The sequence below is a fragment of the Oncorhynchus tshawytscha genome, linkage group LG07 (assembly GCF_018296145.1).
Source record: "Oncorhynchus tshawytscha isolate Ot180627B linkage group LG07, Otsh_v2.0, whole genome shotgun sequence".
NCBI lineage: Eukaryota > Metazoa > Chordata > Actinopteri > Salmoniformes > Salmonidae > Oncorhynchus > Oncorhynchus tshawytscha.
Window position 1 is genome coordinate 20,079,463 of NC_056435.1, and position 16,824 is coordinate 20,096,286.

A 16,824-nucleotide genomic window follows, 5' to 3' on the forward strand; every position below is an offset into this window, starting at 1 on the left:
CGAGTGTTATCCAGGTTGAAAAAAAGTTAACAATGACTAAATAGCTTGTAGCTAGTTAGCTGGTTAGCTTCTGGAGGTTCTTGAGTGTGTTCTAAAAATAAAAATAATAGCGATTCCGTGTCACATTGGGTGAGGCAGGTTTCCGGAAAGGTATAAACAGATTAAAAATCAAAAAGAGATAGAAAGTGAGTATGGGTCCGGTGCGTGTTTGGGACGCGGCGATTCAGACGGTTAGCAGGCCTGTGCTAACAAGCTAACAGTTCGTAGGCCTGGGCTAGACAAGCTAGCAGTTAGCAGGCCTGTGCTAACAGTTCGTAGGCCTGGGCTAAACAAGGTAGCAGTTAGCGGACCGGGGCTAGACAAGCTAGCAGTTAGCAGGCCGAGTTTAGCAAGCAGGGAGATAGCGAGGGCTAGAGAGTTGGCCTTTGGGGGACGTCGCGATGGGGTGAGTCTGTTTATTCCTCTTCATGCGGTGACATCGATAGACCGGTCGTGGGCCCGGGTATTGTAGCCCAGGAGTATGCTACGGTGGTAGTACAGGTGCGCTGGCCGGGCTAGCTTCACGCTAAGTGGGTGGAAGCGCTAGCCAGGAGTAATCATCTGGGTAATCATGTTCCGGTTGCGGTGGGAATCCGGGGATGAATCCGGGGATGAAAAATAAATAGGTCCGTTATGCTCTGGTTAGAGTCGCGTTGTTCGAGCTGGCGAGAGCTTTCCGAGCTAAAGGTTAGCTTAGCTGATGACCGGTTAGCTGAAGACCGCTAGCATAGCTGGTGGTTAGCTGGCTAGCTTCAGTTGAGGGGTTCCGGTTCAAGTAAATATAAATACTTTAGGAAAAATAGCTACATTGGGTGAGGCGGGTTGCAGGAGAGTATTTGGAAGCTTAGGTTTAGCAAAATGTTTTTGAAGAGATATGCGAAGAAAAATATGTAAAAACGAAAAATATACGGTATATACAAGGGACACGAGACAGGACAACTTACTGCTACGCCATCTTGGAGAAGATGAATTGATGCGCAAAACAACGCCGGATGCAAAACTTTGAATTTTTCAATTTAAATTACGATACAAAATTCTTGCAACTAATAGAATGTTACATATATGGGGGATTACAATATTCCCAGCTCTGCAGATTCTGCTGCGAGGAGGCAGAGTGATTAGTTCATTTATTTTGGTATTGTCCATATGTAGCTCGTTTTTGGTCAATGGTCCAGGAATTGCTGAAGAATTGCAATTGCGGAGAACTAAACGCTGCAGACAGCAATACTGGGTGATTTGAAAAGCCATAGTCAATCAATCAATAATATAATTATTATTTCAGCAAAAATGTTTATTTTTAATTTACAATCTGTAGAAGCTATGAGAATAGAAAGGTTCGAGTCATTTTTGTGAAGCATCACAGCACAGTTGACTTCCGGCGCCGACAGAGATGGCCGCCTCGCTTCGCGTTCCTAGGAAACTATGCAGTTTTTTGTTTTTTTACGTGTTATTTCTTACATTAGTACCCCAGGTCATCTTAGGTTTCATTACATACAGTCGAGAAGAACTACTGAATATAAGATCAGCGTCAACTCACCATCAGTACGACCAAGAATATGTTTTTCGTGACGCGGATCCTGTGTTCTGCCTTACAAACAGGACAACGGAGTGGATTCCATACAGCGACCAAAAAACGACTCCGAAAAAGAGGGAAACGAGGCGGTCTTCTGGTCAGACTCCGGAGACGGGCACACCGTGCACCACTCCCTAGCATTCTTCTTGCCAATGTCCAGTCTCTTGACAACAAGGTTGATGAAATCCGAGCAAGGGTAGCATTCCAGAGGGACATCAGAGACTGTAACGTTCTTTGCTTCACGGAAACATGGCTCACTGGAGAGCCCCCCTTTCGGAAAAGCTGACCACGACTCCATTTTGTTGATCCCTGCCTACAGACAGAAACTAAAACAAGAGGCTCCCACGCTGAGGTCTGTCCAACGCTGGTCCGACCAAGCTGACTCCACACTCCAAGACTGCTTCCATCACGTGGACTGGGACATGTTTCGTATTGCGTCAGATAACATATAACAATATTGACAAATACGCTGATTCGGTGTGCGAGTTCATTAGAACGTGCGTTGAAGATGTCGTTCCCATAGCAACGATTAAAACATTCCCTAACCAGAAACCGTGGATTGATGGCAGCATTCGTGTGAAACTGAAAGCGCGAACCACTGCTTTTAATCAGGGCAAGGTGTCTGGTAACATGACTGAATACAAACAGTGCAGCTATTCCCTCCGCAAGGCTATCAAACAAGCTAAGCGTCAGTACAGAGACAAAGTAGAATCTCAATTCAACGGCTCAGACACAAGAGGCATGTGGCAGGGTCACAGTCAATCACTACAGGAAGAAATCCAGCCCAGTCACGGACCAGGATGTCTTGCTCCCAGGCAGACTAAATAACTTTTTTGCCCGCTTTGAGGACAATACAGTGGCACTGACACGGCCTGCAATGAAAACATGCGGTCTCTCCTTCACTGCAGCCGAGGTGAGTAAGACATTTAAACGTGTTAACCCTCGCAAGGCTGCAGGCCCAGACGGCATCCCCAGCCGCGCCCTCAGAGCATGCGCAGACCAGCTGGCCGGTGTGTTTACGGACATATTCAATCAATCCCTATACCAGTCTGCTGTTCCCACATGCTTCAAGAGGGCCACCATTGTTCCTGTTCCCAAGAAAGCTAAGGTAACTGAGCTAAACGACTACCGCCCCGTAGCACTCACATCCGTCATCATGAAGTGCTTTGAGAGACTAGTCAAGGACCATATCACCTCCACCCTACCTGACACCCTAGACCCACTCCAATTTGCTTACCGCCCAAATAGGTCCACAGACGATGCAATCTCAACCACACTGCACACTGCCCTAACCCATCTGGACAAGAGGAATACCTATGTGAGAATGCTGTTCGACTACAGCTCGGCATTCAACACCATAGTACCCTCCAAGCTCGTCATCAAGCTCGAGACCCTGGGTCTCGACCCCCCCCCTGTGCAACTGGGTACTGGACTTCCTGACGGGCCGCCCCCAGGTGGTGAGGGTAGGCAACAACATCTCCTCCCCGCTGATCCTCAACACTGGGGCCCCACAAGGGTGCGTTCTGAGCCCTCTCCTGTACTCCCTGTTCACCCACGACTGCGTGGCCACGCACGCCTCCAACTCAATCATCAAGTTTGCGGACGACACAACAGTGGTAGGTTTGATTACCAACAACGACGAGACGGCCTACAGGGAGGAGGTGAGGGCCCTCGGAGTGTGGTGTCAGGAAAATAACCTCACACTCAACGTCAACAAAACTAAGGAGATGATTGTGGACTTCAGGAAACAGCAGAGGGAACACCCCCCTATCCACATCGATGGAACACTAGTGGAGAGGGTAGCAAGTTTTAAGTTCCTTGGCATACACATCACAGACAAACTGAATTGGTCCACTCACACAGACAGCATCGTGAAGAAGGCGCAGCAGCGCCTCTTCAACCTCAGGAGGCTGAAGAAATTTGGCTTGTCACCAAAAGCACTCAAACTTCTACAGATGCACAATCGAGAGCATCCTGGCGGGCTGTATCACCGCCTGGTACGGCAACTGCTCCGCCCTCAACCGTAAGGCTCTCCAGAGGGTAGTGAGGTCTGCACAACGCATCACCGGGGGCAAACTACCTGCCCTCCAGGACACCTACACCACCCGATGTTACAGGAAGGCCATAAAGATCATCAAGGACATCAACCACCCGAGCCACTGCCTGTTCACCCCGCTATCATCCAGAAGGCGAGGTCAGTACAGGTGCATCAAAGCTGGGACCGAGAGACTGAAAAACAGCTTCTATCTCAAGGCCATCAGACTGTTAAACAGCCACCACTAACATTGAGTGGCTGCTGCCAACACACTGACAATGACACTGACTCAACTCCAGCCACTTTAATAATGGGAATTGATGGGAAATGATGTAAATATATAAACAATGCTACCTTATATAATGTTACTTACCCTACATTATTCATCTCATATGCATATACTGTACTCTATATCATCGACTGCATCCTTATGTAATACATGTATCACTAGCCACTTTAACTATGCCACTTTGTTTACATACTCATCTCATATGTATATACTGTACTCGATATCAGCTACTGTATCTTGCCTATGCTGCTCTGTACCATCACTCATTCATATATCCTTATGTACATATTCTTTATCCCCTTACACTGTGTATAAGACAGTAGTTTTGGAATTGTTAGTTAGATTACTTGTTGGTTATTACTGCATTGTCGGAACTAGAAGCACAAGCATTTCGCTACACTCGCATTAACATCTGCTAACCATGTGTATGTGACAAATAAAATTTTATTTGATTTGATATATGGCAAATAGAAATCCAAAATGGATGATGTTGAGAGATAGATGGGAGAGGTTGAATGGAGCTGAAGGGTGGGACTAATAGCAAGATAAAACATGTAGAACATACGGGGTCTGTAAAATTTATATATGTTCAGAACTTTTGTTATATAGCACAGTTATAAATAGAAATCAAACTGGATGGACATCAGAAATAGAGGAAGGACTAAAAACAAACAAAAAATAACTATTGTAAAATAGACTGAGAATGTAAAATATGTATAAGATGTATAAATTGAAGGTAAAAGCCAAAGTGTTGATTAGTTTACTCCAATTGGGGGATCGGTGGTAGGGTTTGCGGGGAATAATAATAAAGGTATATTCTTTAAAAAAGTATGTATGTCTATATAGGTATGTGTATGTAGAGTGCCTTGCGAAAGTATTCGGCCCCCTTGAACTTTGCGACCTTTTGCCACATTTCAGGTTTCAAACATAAAGATATAAAACTGTATTTTTTTGTGAAGAATCAACAACAAGTGGGACACAATCATGAAGTGGAACGACATTTATTGGATATTTTAAAAAAATGTAACAAATCAAAAACTGAAAAATTGGGCGTGCAAAATTATTCAGCGCCTTTACTTTCAGTGCAGCAAACTCTCTCCAGAAGTTCAGTGAGGATCTCTGAATGATCCAATGTTGACCTAAATGACTAATGATGATAAATACAATCCACCTGTGTGTAATCAAGTCTCCGTATAAATGCACCTGCACTGTGATAGTCTCAGAGGTCTGTTAAAAGCGCAGAGAGCATCATGAAGAACAAGGAACACACCAGGCAGGTCCGAGATACTGTTGTGAAGAAGTTTAAAGCCGGATTTGGATACAAAAAGATTTCCCAAGCTTTAAACATCCCAAGGAGCACTGTGCAAGCGATAATATTGAAATGGAAGGATTATCAGACCACTGCAAATCTACCAAGACCTGGCCGTCCCTCTAAACTTTCAGCTCATACAAGGAGAAGACTGATCAGAGATGCAGCCAAGAGGCCCATGATCACTCTGGATGAACTGCAGAGATCTACAGCTGAGGTGGGAGACTGTCCATAGGACAACAATCAGTAGTATATTGCACAAATCTGGCCTTTATGGAAGAGTGGCAAGAAGAAAGCCATTTCTTAAAGATATCCATAAAAAGTGTTGTTTAAAGTTTGCCACAAGCCACCTGGGAGTCACACCAAACATGTGGAAGAAGGTGCTCTGGTCAGATGAAACCAAAATTGAACTTTTTGGCAACAATGCAAAACATTATGTTTGGCGTAAAAGCAACACAGCGCATCACCCTGAACACACCATCCCCACTGTCAAACATGGTGGTGGCAGCATCATCGTTTGGGCCTGCTTTTCTTCAGCAGGGACAGGGAAGATGGTTAAAATTGATGGGAAGATGGATGGAGCCAAATACAGGACCATTCTGGAAGAAAACCTGATGGAGTCTGCAAAAGACCTGAGACTGGGACGGAGATTTGTCATCCAACAAGACAATGATCCAAAACATAAAGCAAAATCTACAATGGAATGGTTCAAAAATAAACATATCCAGGTGTTAGAATGGCCAAGTCAAAGTCCAGACCTGAATCCAATCGAGAATCTGTGGAAAGAACTGAAAACTGCTGTTCACAAATGCTCTCCATCCAACCTCACTGAGCTCCAGCTGTTTTGCAAGGAGGAATGGGAAAAAATTTCAGTCTCTCGATGTGCAAAACTGATAGAGACATACCCCAAGCGACTTACAGCTGTAATCGCAGCAAAAGGTGGCGCTACAAAGTATTAACTTAAGTGGGCTGAATAATTTTGCACGCCCAATTTTTCAGTTTTTGATTTGTTAAAAAAGTTTGAAATATCCAATAAATGTCGTTCCACTTCATGATTGTGTCCCACTTGTTGTTGATTCTTCACAAAAAAATACAGTTTTATATCTTTATGTTTGAAGCCTGAAATGTGGCAAAAGGTCGCAAAGTTCAAGGGGACCGAATACTGCACTGTATATACAAAGTATTGAGCTAAACCTTTGTTATTGACCAAATACTTATTTTCCACCATAATTTGCAAATAAATTCATTAAAAATACTACAATGTGATTTTCTGGATTTTTTTTCTCATTTTGTCTGTCATAGTTAAAGTGTACCTATGATGAAAATTACAGGCCTCTCTCATCTTTTTAAGTGGGAGAACTTGCACAATTGGTGGCTGACTAAATACTTTTTTGCCCCACTGTATGTGTATATGTATGCATGTGTGTATGGATATATATATTTACCAAAAAAAATATATGGTTGATTGGAAATGATGCAGACAATTACATTGATGGAACCAATATTCTCTCCGCAATATTTAGCTGATCCACCCCTTAAATTTAAAAAAAAGCACGCACCCATTAAGAAGAAGACTGTAAAAACTGTTAAATCCACTTGGATTGATGAGGAATTGAAAAATTGTATGGTTGAGAGGGATGAGGCAAAAGGTATGGCAATTAAGTCTGGCAGCCCAACTGATTGGCAAACATACTGCAAATTAAGAAATCATGTGACTAAACCAAAAAAGAAACTACACTATGAAGCAAAGATAAATTATATGAAAAATCATCACAAAGCCCGCTGATAATGCAAAGTACTTTAATGAATTTTTCATTGGCAAGATAAGCAAACTTTTAGGGATGCCATGCCAGCAACAAAAGCTGACACTACACATCCAAGTATATCGGACCAAATTATGAAAGACAAGAATTGTTCTTTTGAAATCCGTAAAGTCAGTGTGGAAGAGGTGAAAAAAATGTTGTCTACCAACAATGACAAGCCACCGAGGTCTGACAATCTGGATGGAAAATTATTGAGGATAATAGCAGATAATTTTGCCCCTCCTATTTGCCACATCTTCACATCTAAGCCTTCTATAGAGCGTGTGCCCTCAGGCCTGGAGGGAAGCGAAAGTCAGTCCTTTACCCAAGAAAGTCAAATCAAATCAAATTGTATTGGTCACATATACATGGTTAGCAGATGTTAATCCGAGTGTAGCAAAATGCTTGTGCTTCTAGTTCCGACCATGCAGTAATATCTAACAAGTAATCTAACAATTTCACAACAACTACCTTTTACACACAGGTGTAAAGGAATGAATAAGAATATGTACATATAAATATGGATGAGTGATGGCCGAATGGCATAAGCAAGAAGCAGTAGATGGCATAGAGTACAGTATATACATATGAGATGAGTAATGTAGGGTATGTAAACATTATATAAAGTGTCATTGTTTAAAGTGAGGAGTGATACATTTATTACATCAAATTTTTTATTATTAAAGTTGCTAGAGATTTGAGTCAGTATGTTGGCAGCAGCCACTCAATGTCAGTGATGGCTGTTGAACAGTCTGATGGCCTTGAGATCGAAGCTGTTTTTCAGTCTCTCGGTCCCAGCTTTGATGCACCTGTACTGACCTCGCCGTCTGGATGATAAGCCAAATTTCTTCAGCCTCCTGAGGTTGAAGAGGCACTGTTGCGCCTTCTTCACGACGCTGTCTGTGTGGGTGGACCATTTCGGTTTGTCCGTGATGTTTATGCCGAGGAACTTAACTTTCCACCCTCTCCACTACTGTCCCGTCGATGTGGATAGAGGGGTGCTCCTGCTGCTGTTTCCTGAAGTCCACGATCATCTCCTTTGTTTTATTGATGTTGAGTGTGTGGTTATTTTCCTGACACCACACTCTGTGGGCCCTCACCTCCTCCCTGTAGGCCATCTCGTCGTTGTTGGTAATCAAGCCTACCACTGTAATGTCGTTTGCAAACTTGATGATTGAGTTGGAGTGCATGGCCATGCAGTCATGGGTGAACAAGGAGTACAGGGCAGGGCTGAGAACGCACCCTTGTGGGGCCCCAGTGTTGAGGATCAGCGGGGTGGAGATGTTTCCTACCCTCACCACCTGGGGGTGTTGTTAAAAAGTCCAGGACCCAGTTGCACAGGGCGGGGTCGAGACCCAGGGTCTCGAGCTTAATGAAGAGTTTGGAGGGTACTATGGTGTTGAATGCTGAGCTGTAGTCGATGTACAGCATTCTTACATAGGTATTCCTCTTGTCCAGATGGGTTAGGGCAGTGTGATTGCGTCGTCTGTGGGCCTATTGGCGCGGTAAGCAAATTGGAGTGGGTCTAGGGTGTCAGGTAGGGTGGAGGTGATATAATCCTTGTCTAGTTTCTCAAAGCACTTCATGATGATGGAAGTGAGTGCTACGGGGCGATAATCGTTTAGCTCAGTTACCTTAGTTTTCTTGGAAACAGGAACAATGGTGGCCCTCTTGAAGCATGTGGGAACAGCAGACTGGGAGAGGGATTGATTGAATATGTCCGTAAACACACCAGCCAGCTGGTCTGCACATGCTCTGAGGATGCGGCTAGGAATGCCGTCTGGCCGGCAGCCTTGCGAGGGTTAACATGTTTAAATGTTTTACTCACATTGGAGTCCACAGGTTTTGGTAGCGGAGAGTCCACAGGTTTTGGTAGCGGGCTGTGTCGGTGGCACTGTATTGTCCTCAAAGCGAGCAAATAAGTTGTTTTAGTTTGTCTGGGAGCAAGACATCGGGGGCTGCGACAGGGCTGGTTTTCTTTTTGTAGTCCATGATTGACTGTAGACACTGCCACATAGCTGACCAATCAGCCTGTTTACCAACCCTTAGTAAACTTCTGGAAAAAATATTGTTTGAGCAGATACAATGCTTACTCACAGTAAAACATTTTTAGAGATTTCAGCATGCTTATAGTGAAAGACACTCAACAAGCACAGCACTTACACAAATGACTGATGATTGGCTGAGAGAAATTGATGATAAAATAATTGTGGGGGCTTGTTAGATTTCAGTGCAGCTTTTGACAATATCGATCATAGTCTGCTGCTAGAAAAACTTGCGTTATGGCTTAACACCCCTGCTATAATGTGGATAAAGAGTTACTTGTCTAACAGAACACAGAGGGTGTTCTTTAATGGAAGCCTCTCAAATATAATTTCCCAGGGTAGCTGTTTAGGCCACTTGCTTTTTTTCAATTTTTACTAACGACATGCCACTGACTTTGAGTAAAGCCAGAGTTTCTATGCATGCGCATGGCTCAACACTATACACGTCAGCTACTACAGTGACACTCAACAAAGAGCTGCAGTTAGTTTCAGAGTGGGTGGCAAGGAATAAGTTAGCCCTAAATATTTATAAAACTAAAATAATTGTATTTGGAACAAAACACTAACTAAACTAAATATTGTTATAAATAATGTGGAAATTGAGCAAGTTGAGATGATTAAACTGCTTGAAGTAACCCTAGATTGTAAACTTTCATGGTCAAAACATATTGATGCAGTAGTAGCTAAGATGGGGTCTGTCTATAATAAAGCGATACTCTGCCTTCTTAACAACACTATCAACGAGGCAGGTCCTACAGGCCCTAGTTTTGTCGCACCTTGACTACTGTTCAGTTGTGTGGTCAGCTGTCACAAAAAAGAACGTTTGAAAATGGCAATTGGCTCACAACAGGGCAGCACGGCTGGCCCTTGGATGTACACACAGAGCTAATATTAATAATATGCATGTCAATCTCTCCTGGCTGAAAGTGGAAGAGAGATCGACTTCATCACTACTTTTTTGAAATGTAGTGGTATTGAGATGTAGAGGAATTGAAATGTTGAATGCACCCAGCTGTCTGTCTAAACTACTGGCACACAGCTCGGACCCCACAAGACATGCCACAAGAGGTCTCTTCACAGTCCCCAAGTCCAGAACAGACTACGGGAGGCACACAGTACTACATAGAGCCATGACTACATGGCTACATGGCTACATGGCTTGATATTCCATATCAAGTAACTGACGCAGGCAGTAAAATTAGATTTTAAAAAACAGAAGAAAAGAAAACCTAATGGAACAGCGGGGACTGTTAAGCAACAAACATTGGCACAGATACATGCGCACATACACACATTTAGTACTGTAGATATGTGGTAGTGGTGGAGTAGGGGCCTGAGGGCACACAGTGTGTTGTGAAATATGTGAATGTAGTGTAACGTTTTTAAAAAATGTATAAACTGCCTTAATTTTGCTGGACCCCAGGTAGAGTAGCTGCTGCTTTGGATCCAAAATAAATACATATACTGGTGATGTACTGTACCAGTAAAAAGTTTGGAAACACCTACTCATTCAAGGGTAAATATTTATTTTGACTATTTTCTACATTGTAGAATAATAATGAAATAACATATTGAATCACACAGTAACCAAAAACAAGTGTGAAACAAATCAAAATATATTTTTTAGATTCTTCAAAGTAGCCACCCTTTGCGTTTGACAGCTTTGCGTACTCTAGGCATTACCGCAACCAGCTTCACCTGGAATGCTTTTCCAACAGCCTTGAAGGAGTTCCCACATATGCCGAGCACTTGTTGGCTGCTTTTCCTTCACTCGCAGTCCAACTCATCCCAAACCATCTCAGTTGGGTTGAGGCCAGGTCATCTGATGCAGCACTCCATCACCCTCCTCCTTGGTCAAATAGCCCTTACACTGCCTGGAGGTGAGTTGCGTCATTGTCCTGTTGAAAGACAAATGATAGTCCCACTAATCACAAACCAGATGGGATGGCGTACCGCTGCAGAATGCAAGTGTGCCTTGAATTCTAAATAAATCACTGACAGTGTCACCAGCAAGCAACCCCACGCCATCACATCTCCTCTTCCTGCTTCACGGTGGGAACCACACATGCGGAGATCATCCGCTTACCTACTCTGCGTCTGAAAAGGACATGGCGGTTGGAAGCAAAAATCTCAAATTTTGACTATAGGACGGACTTCCACCGGTCTAATGTCGATTGCTCGTGTTTCTTGGCCCAAGCAAATCTTCTTGTTATTGGTGTCCTTTAGTAGTGGTTTCTTTTCAGTATGAAGGCCTGATTCACGCAGTCTCCTCTGAACAGATGATGTTGAGATGGGTCTATTACTTGAACTCTGAAGCATTTATTTGGGCTGCAATTTCTGAGACTGGTCACTCTATTGAACTTAGCCTCTTTAGCAGTGGTAACTCTGGGTCTTCCTGTGGTGATCCTCATGAGAGCCAGTTTCATCATAGTGCTTGATGGTTTTTGCAACTGCACTTAAAGAAACTTTCAAAGTTCTTGACATTTTCCACATTGACTGACCTTCATGTCTTTTACCAAACAGGGCTATCTTCTGTATACCGTTGGGCCAGGAACTGAAAGGTAGATCGAATCCCCGAGCTGACAAGGTAAATATCTATCGTTCCACCCCTGCACAAGGCAGTTAACCCACTGTTCCTAGGCTGTCATTGTAAATAAGAAATTGTTCTTAACCTCTCTGCGCACGGAACCCGGTAGCGGGATGATATTCGACAACTTACGGTGATCGCTACATAAATACATAACAGATTTAAAAAAGGATTTACTGCGAAAGAATACGATGCGATTATCTGAGGATAGAGCCCCATAAAAAACAACTATTTCAACCAGCACAGGCGTAACAAAATCACAAACTGCAATAAAATAAATAATTTACCTTTGACGATCTTCCTCTGTTTGCAATCCCAATGTTTATTGTTACACAATGAATGTTTTTTTGTTTGATAAAATCCATTTTTATAGCCTAATACAAAACATTTTGTGAACCGCTTGTGTCGTCAATTCCGTCTCATTCCATTTTCGACGACACATTCAAGGTAAATACACACAGAAAATGTGACTTTTCCAGTCATGTTTGGTTTCATTGCAATCAACTGGTTTGTTTGTAACACAACCAAACCTGATGGGTCATTTCGCGGGACGTATTGACTGAAAGAAACCGATTTGAAGACAACAAGTAATGACATCATTGTGCACCAATGATTTGCCTGCTGTTTCGTTGATTGACTGTATTTTAACCCAATGACCACTGATCGTCTTGAAATCTAGCTGGGTAAATTGCCAATGAGCTGAGGTAAACCGCAATATTTAATGTTTATGTGTTGGAAGACCATCCCATTGACGATTCATACCGGAAGGAGCAACGCACGTTGAGCACAGCATTGTTTTGGTAAAGCGCATATTCAGCTGTTTATATATCAATCAGTATGGCGACTAAATCAGGAAAAGCTAAATCTAAGTCTAGATATACAGATGTACACACAATTTTAGAAGAAATTGATCGAGGACGATTCATTTAGCGATTCCCAAATGGAGGAATATTTTTTGAACGGAGAGGACATTGTTTTGGACTGATAAGTTTCTTCTCAATCTAATGCCATTGTTTGAAATTAATAATATAAAATATTATTTGTGAAATGAAATAGCCTATTTGTGGCTGTTGAGGGGAGGGCAGGCCCACAACAATGGTCAAAGTGAAATGGAGACAGTAGATACAGCTGGTCTGTTGTAATATAATAAAGACAGTAGATCTAGCTGGTCTGTCATAATATAATAGAGACAGTATATCTAGATAAATTGTCATAATATAAATGAGACAGTAGATCTAGCAGGTCTATAATAATATATTCAAACTTATTTTCCCGGGACTCTATATATATCTGTTTATTATACCTGTTGATACAGGGCTCATATGAGAAACTATTCTAACTGAACATTTTCTTTCACAGTGACACTGACTCTGAATGGGAGCCCCCAGTGCCAAGGTGTCCATCCCCCACTGAAGCTGGTTCATCCAGCTCCTGCCACAAGTGGTGTTCATCTGACCAAATGTATTTCTGCAGGCATGGATGTGCTATGGCACCTGGCATCAGCAGCATAATATTGTGTAGAGGACTGAGGGTCTTCCAAATATTGAAAATGTTATTTTGTAAATGTGTATATATTTTTTTCATGTTTTTTCTCCATTTTGTTGGGGGGGTGTTAGAATACCATTTTGGTATTTTGTATATAGTTATTCCATTCAAAATGTATAACTTCACCAATTTGGCCACTTGGGTACATTTGGGCTACTTGTGTGGGACACCTGGGTGACTTCATGATAAATGTCATGTAACACACTCATTTTGAAAGTTATCATTCTGAAACTTTGCACACGTACTGTTGCCCTCATGTTTTTCACAGAAATTTTCCCCATCATCCTATCTGAATGTTTGTTTTATCTTGTTCATTTTAAAGATGATACAACAATACAAATAAAAAACATGTTTTTTTCATTGTATTATCTAAACCAGATGTATTGTGTTATAGAGTGTTTTCTTTCAAATGGTACCAAGAATATGCATATCCTTGGTTCTGTGCCTGAGCTCCAGGCAGTTAGATTTGGGTATGTCTTCAGGCGGAAATTGAAAAAAGTAGGGAGGTAGCTCTAAGAGGTTTTAACTGACTTCCCTCGTTAAATAAAATATACCACCCCTACCTTGACACACCACAACTGATTGGCTCAAATGCATTAAGGAAGGAAGGAAATGGCAAACTAACAAGGCACACTTAATTGAAATGCATTCCAGGTGACTACCTTATGAAGCTGGTAGAGAGAATTCCAAGTGTGTAAAGCTGTAGTGTGTAAAGCTGTCATCAAGGCAAAGGGTGGCTACTTTGAAAAATCTAAACTATATTTTGGTTTCTTTAACACTGTTTCTTTCATCATATTCCCAGTGGGTCAAAAGTTTACATACACTCAATTAGTATTTGGTAGCATTGCCTTTAAATTGTTTAACTTGGGTCAAACGTGTTGGGAAGCCTTCCACAAGCTTCCCACAATAAGTTGGGTGAATTTTGGCCCTTTCCTCCTGACAGAGCTGGTGTAACTGAGCCAGGTTTGTAGGCCTCCTTGCTCGCACACGCTTTTTCAGTTCTGCTCACAAATTTTCTATAGGATTGAGGTCAGGGCTTTGCGATGGCCACTCCAATACCTTGACTTTGTTGTCCTTAGGCCATTTTGCCACAACTTTGGAAATATGTGTTGTGTCTTTGACTATGCCGGATTAAGTGATATGATTTTATAGAATAGCATGTCATTTCTCTGTAATTAATATTACCTGATTAAGCTAATCATGTAACTGTAATTAACTAGAAAGTCGGGGCACCGCAAAATAATATTTATAGAGCTGTTATCTTCCGAATAAACTCTTAAAGACCTAGTAATATCAATCGTCACCTTATTTCAGTCTCATCTGAAAGTTGTAAATTCTTGGTTATCTTCATGAACCTTGGTTAACAAGTTGAATCAGCAATACAAACTTTGGTTTAATTATTTATTTACTAAATACCTAAATAATCACACAGAATTACATATACACAGAATGCAAATTATGTCATACAGAAAACTTTCCTGGTGGACGGAGCCGACATGACGGCTGGTTACACAAAGGAAAGGGGGTTGAGTTTGAGTGAAAGAGCGGGAAGACTGAGGAACAAAGGGAGAAGCTATGCTATCGTAAATATAGTATCTTATGCATTCTAAATTACAGCCCATTTGGAAAAGGAAAATGCAATAAATATTTACGCTTCGGTAGGTTGGTTGTAGATGCTGGCCGTGCTGCCCAACAGAGATCTTCCTGTCCTCGGAAGAATGTCTCTGGTACTAAACTGAATACGTTGCAGTATCGTCGTTGTGTGTTAGACTGGACCCGTCGTCCATCCTTTCCTAGCCCACGTTTACAGCAGCCGCTGCTAACTCAACGGCTAGGAGGTATCACTTCTGTAGTGAATAAGAGTTTAAAGTTCATACCATTCGCAACCAAAGTTCACGCTGGGGTTGGCTTACCTCTATAGTTGACATGTTAGTACTTTTAACGTGGGACCGTCGTCCTCAGAACAGGTTATTATCTGAATCCTTCTGACATCGGACCGTCGCTCTAATGTACCCGGAACAAAAAGTTATATTTTCGTAAAGGGCTTATATAGTGGAGGGAAAGAAGGGTGTGTTTCATAGTTTATAACCAATGTCTCTTCACAGGGGCGGGCCACTGATTGAGCAGAGCTTTAACCTTATGAAAACCCAATTATTTCATTTGGAAGCTAAAATTACATTTCATCTTTTCACAAATAGTTTCATATTTAAACATTTAAATTGCACAACAATTCCATGTGAATCTGATAACTATAATGTGTAGACTTTCCAGGATACAGTTTGTCATCCTATCATTAATAAGAATGTCTCAGATGACAACCGAACTGACATCATATTCATTAAGTACCAATGCATATTTTCAACTGGTTGGATTACCGAAAATATGGTTCCTTTCCCCCACCTTTTGATGTTCCCCGGCTCGCTATGTTTAACAAAGGCTTTTCAAGAGGCCTTCAGTAGAGTCAAGAGAGGAAAGGGAGAAAGGTATTTATGGGGGGGGTCATAAACCTTGCCCACAGGCCAACATCATGACATATGCTTGGGGTCATAGTCCATTTGGAAGACCCATTTGCGACCAAGCTTTCACTTCCTGATTGATGTCTTCAGATGTCACTTCAATATATCCACATAATTTTCCATCCTCATGATGCCATCTATTTTTTGAAGTGCACCAGTCCCTCCTGCAGCAAAGCACCCCCAAGCTTCACGGTTGGGATGGTGTTCTTCGGCTTGCAAGCATCACCCTTTATCCTCCAAACATAACGATGGTCATTATGGCCAAACAGTTCTATTTTTGTTTCATCAGACCAGAGGACATTTCTCCAAAAAGTACAATATTTGTCCCCATGTGCAGTTGCAAACCATAGTTTGGCTTTTTATGACGGATTTGGAGCAGTGGCTTCTTCCTTGTTGAGCGGCCTTTCAGGATATTTCGATATAGGACTCGTTTTACTGTGGATATAGATATTTTTGTACAGTTTCCTCCAGCATCTTCACAAGGTCCTTTGATGCTGTTCTGGGATAGATTTGCACTTTTCGCACCAAAGTACGTTCATCTCTAGGACACAGAACGCGTCTCCTTCCTGAGCGATATGACGGCTGCGTGGTCCCATGGTGTTTATACTTACGTACTATTGTTTGTACAGATGAACCTTCAGGCATTTGGAAATTCCTCCCAAGGATGAACCAGATGTCTTGGCTGATTTATTTTGATTTCCCATGATGTCAAGCAAAGAGGAACTGAGTTTGAAGGTAGGCCTTGAAATACATCCACAGGTACACCTCCAATTGACTCAAATGATGTCAATTAGCCTATCAGAAACTTCTAAAGCCATGACATCATTTTCTGGAATTTTCCAAGCTGTTTAAAGGCAGTCAATTTAGTGTATGTAAACTTCTGACCCACTGGAATTGTGATACAGTGAATGATAAGTGAAATAATCTGTCTGTAAACAATTGTTGGAAATATTACTTGTGTCATGCACAAAGTAGATGTCCTAACCGACTTACCAAAACTATAGTTTGTTAACCAGAAATGTGTGGAGTGGTTGAAAAACGAGTTTTAATGACTCCAACCTAAGTGTATGTTAACTTCTGATTT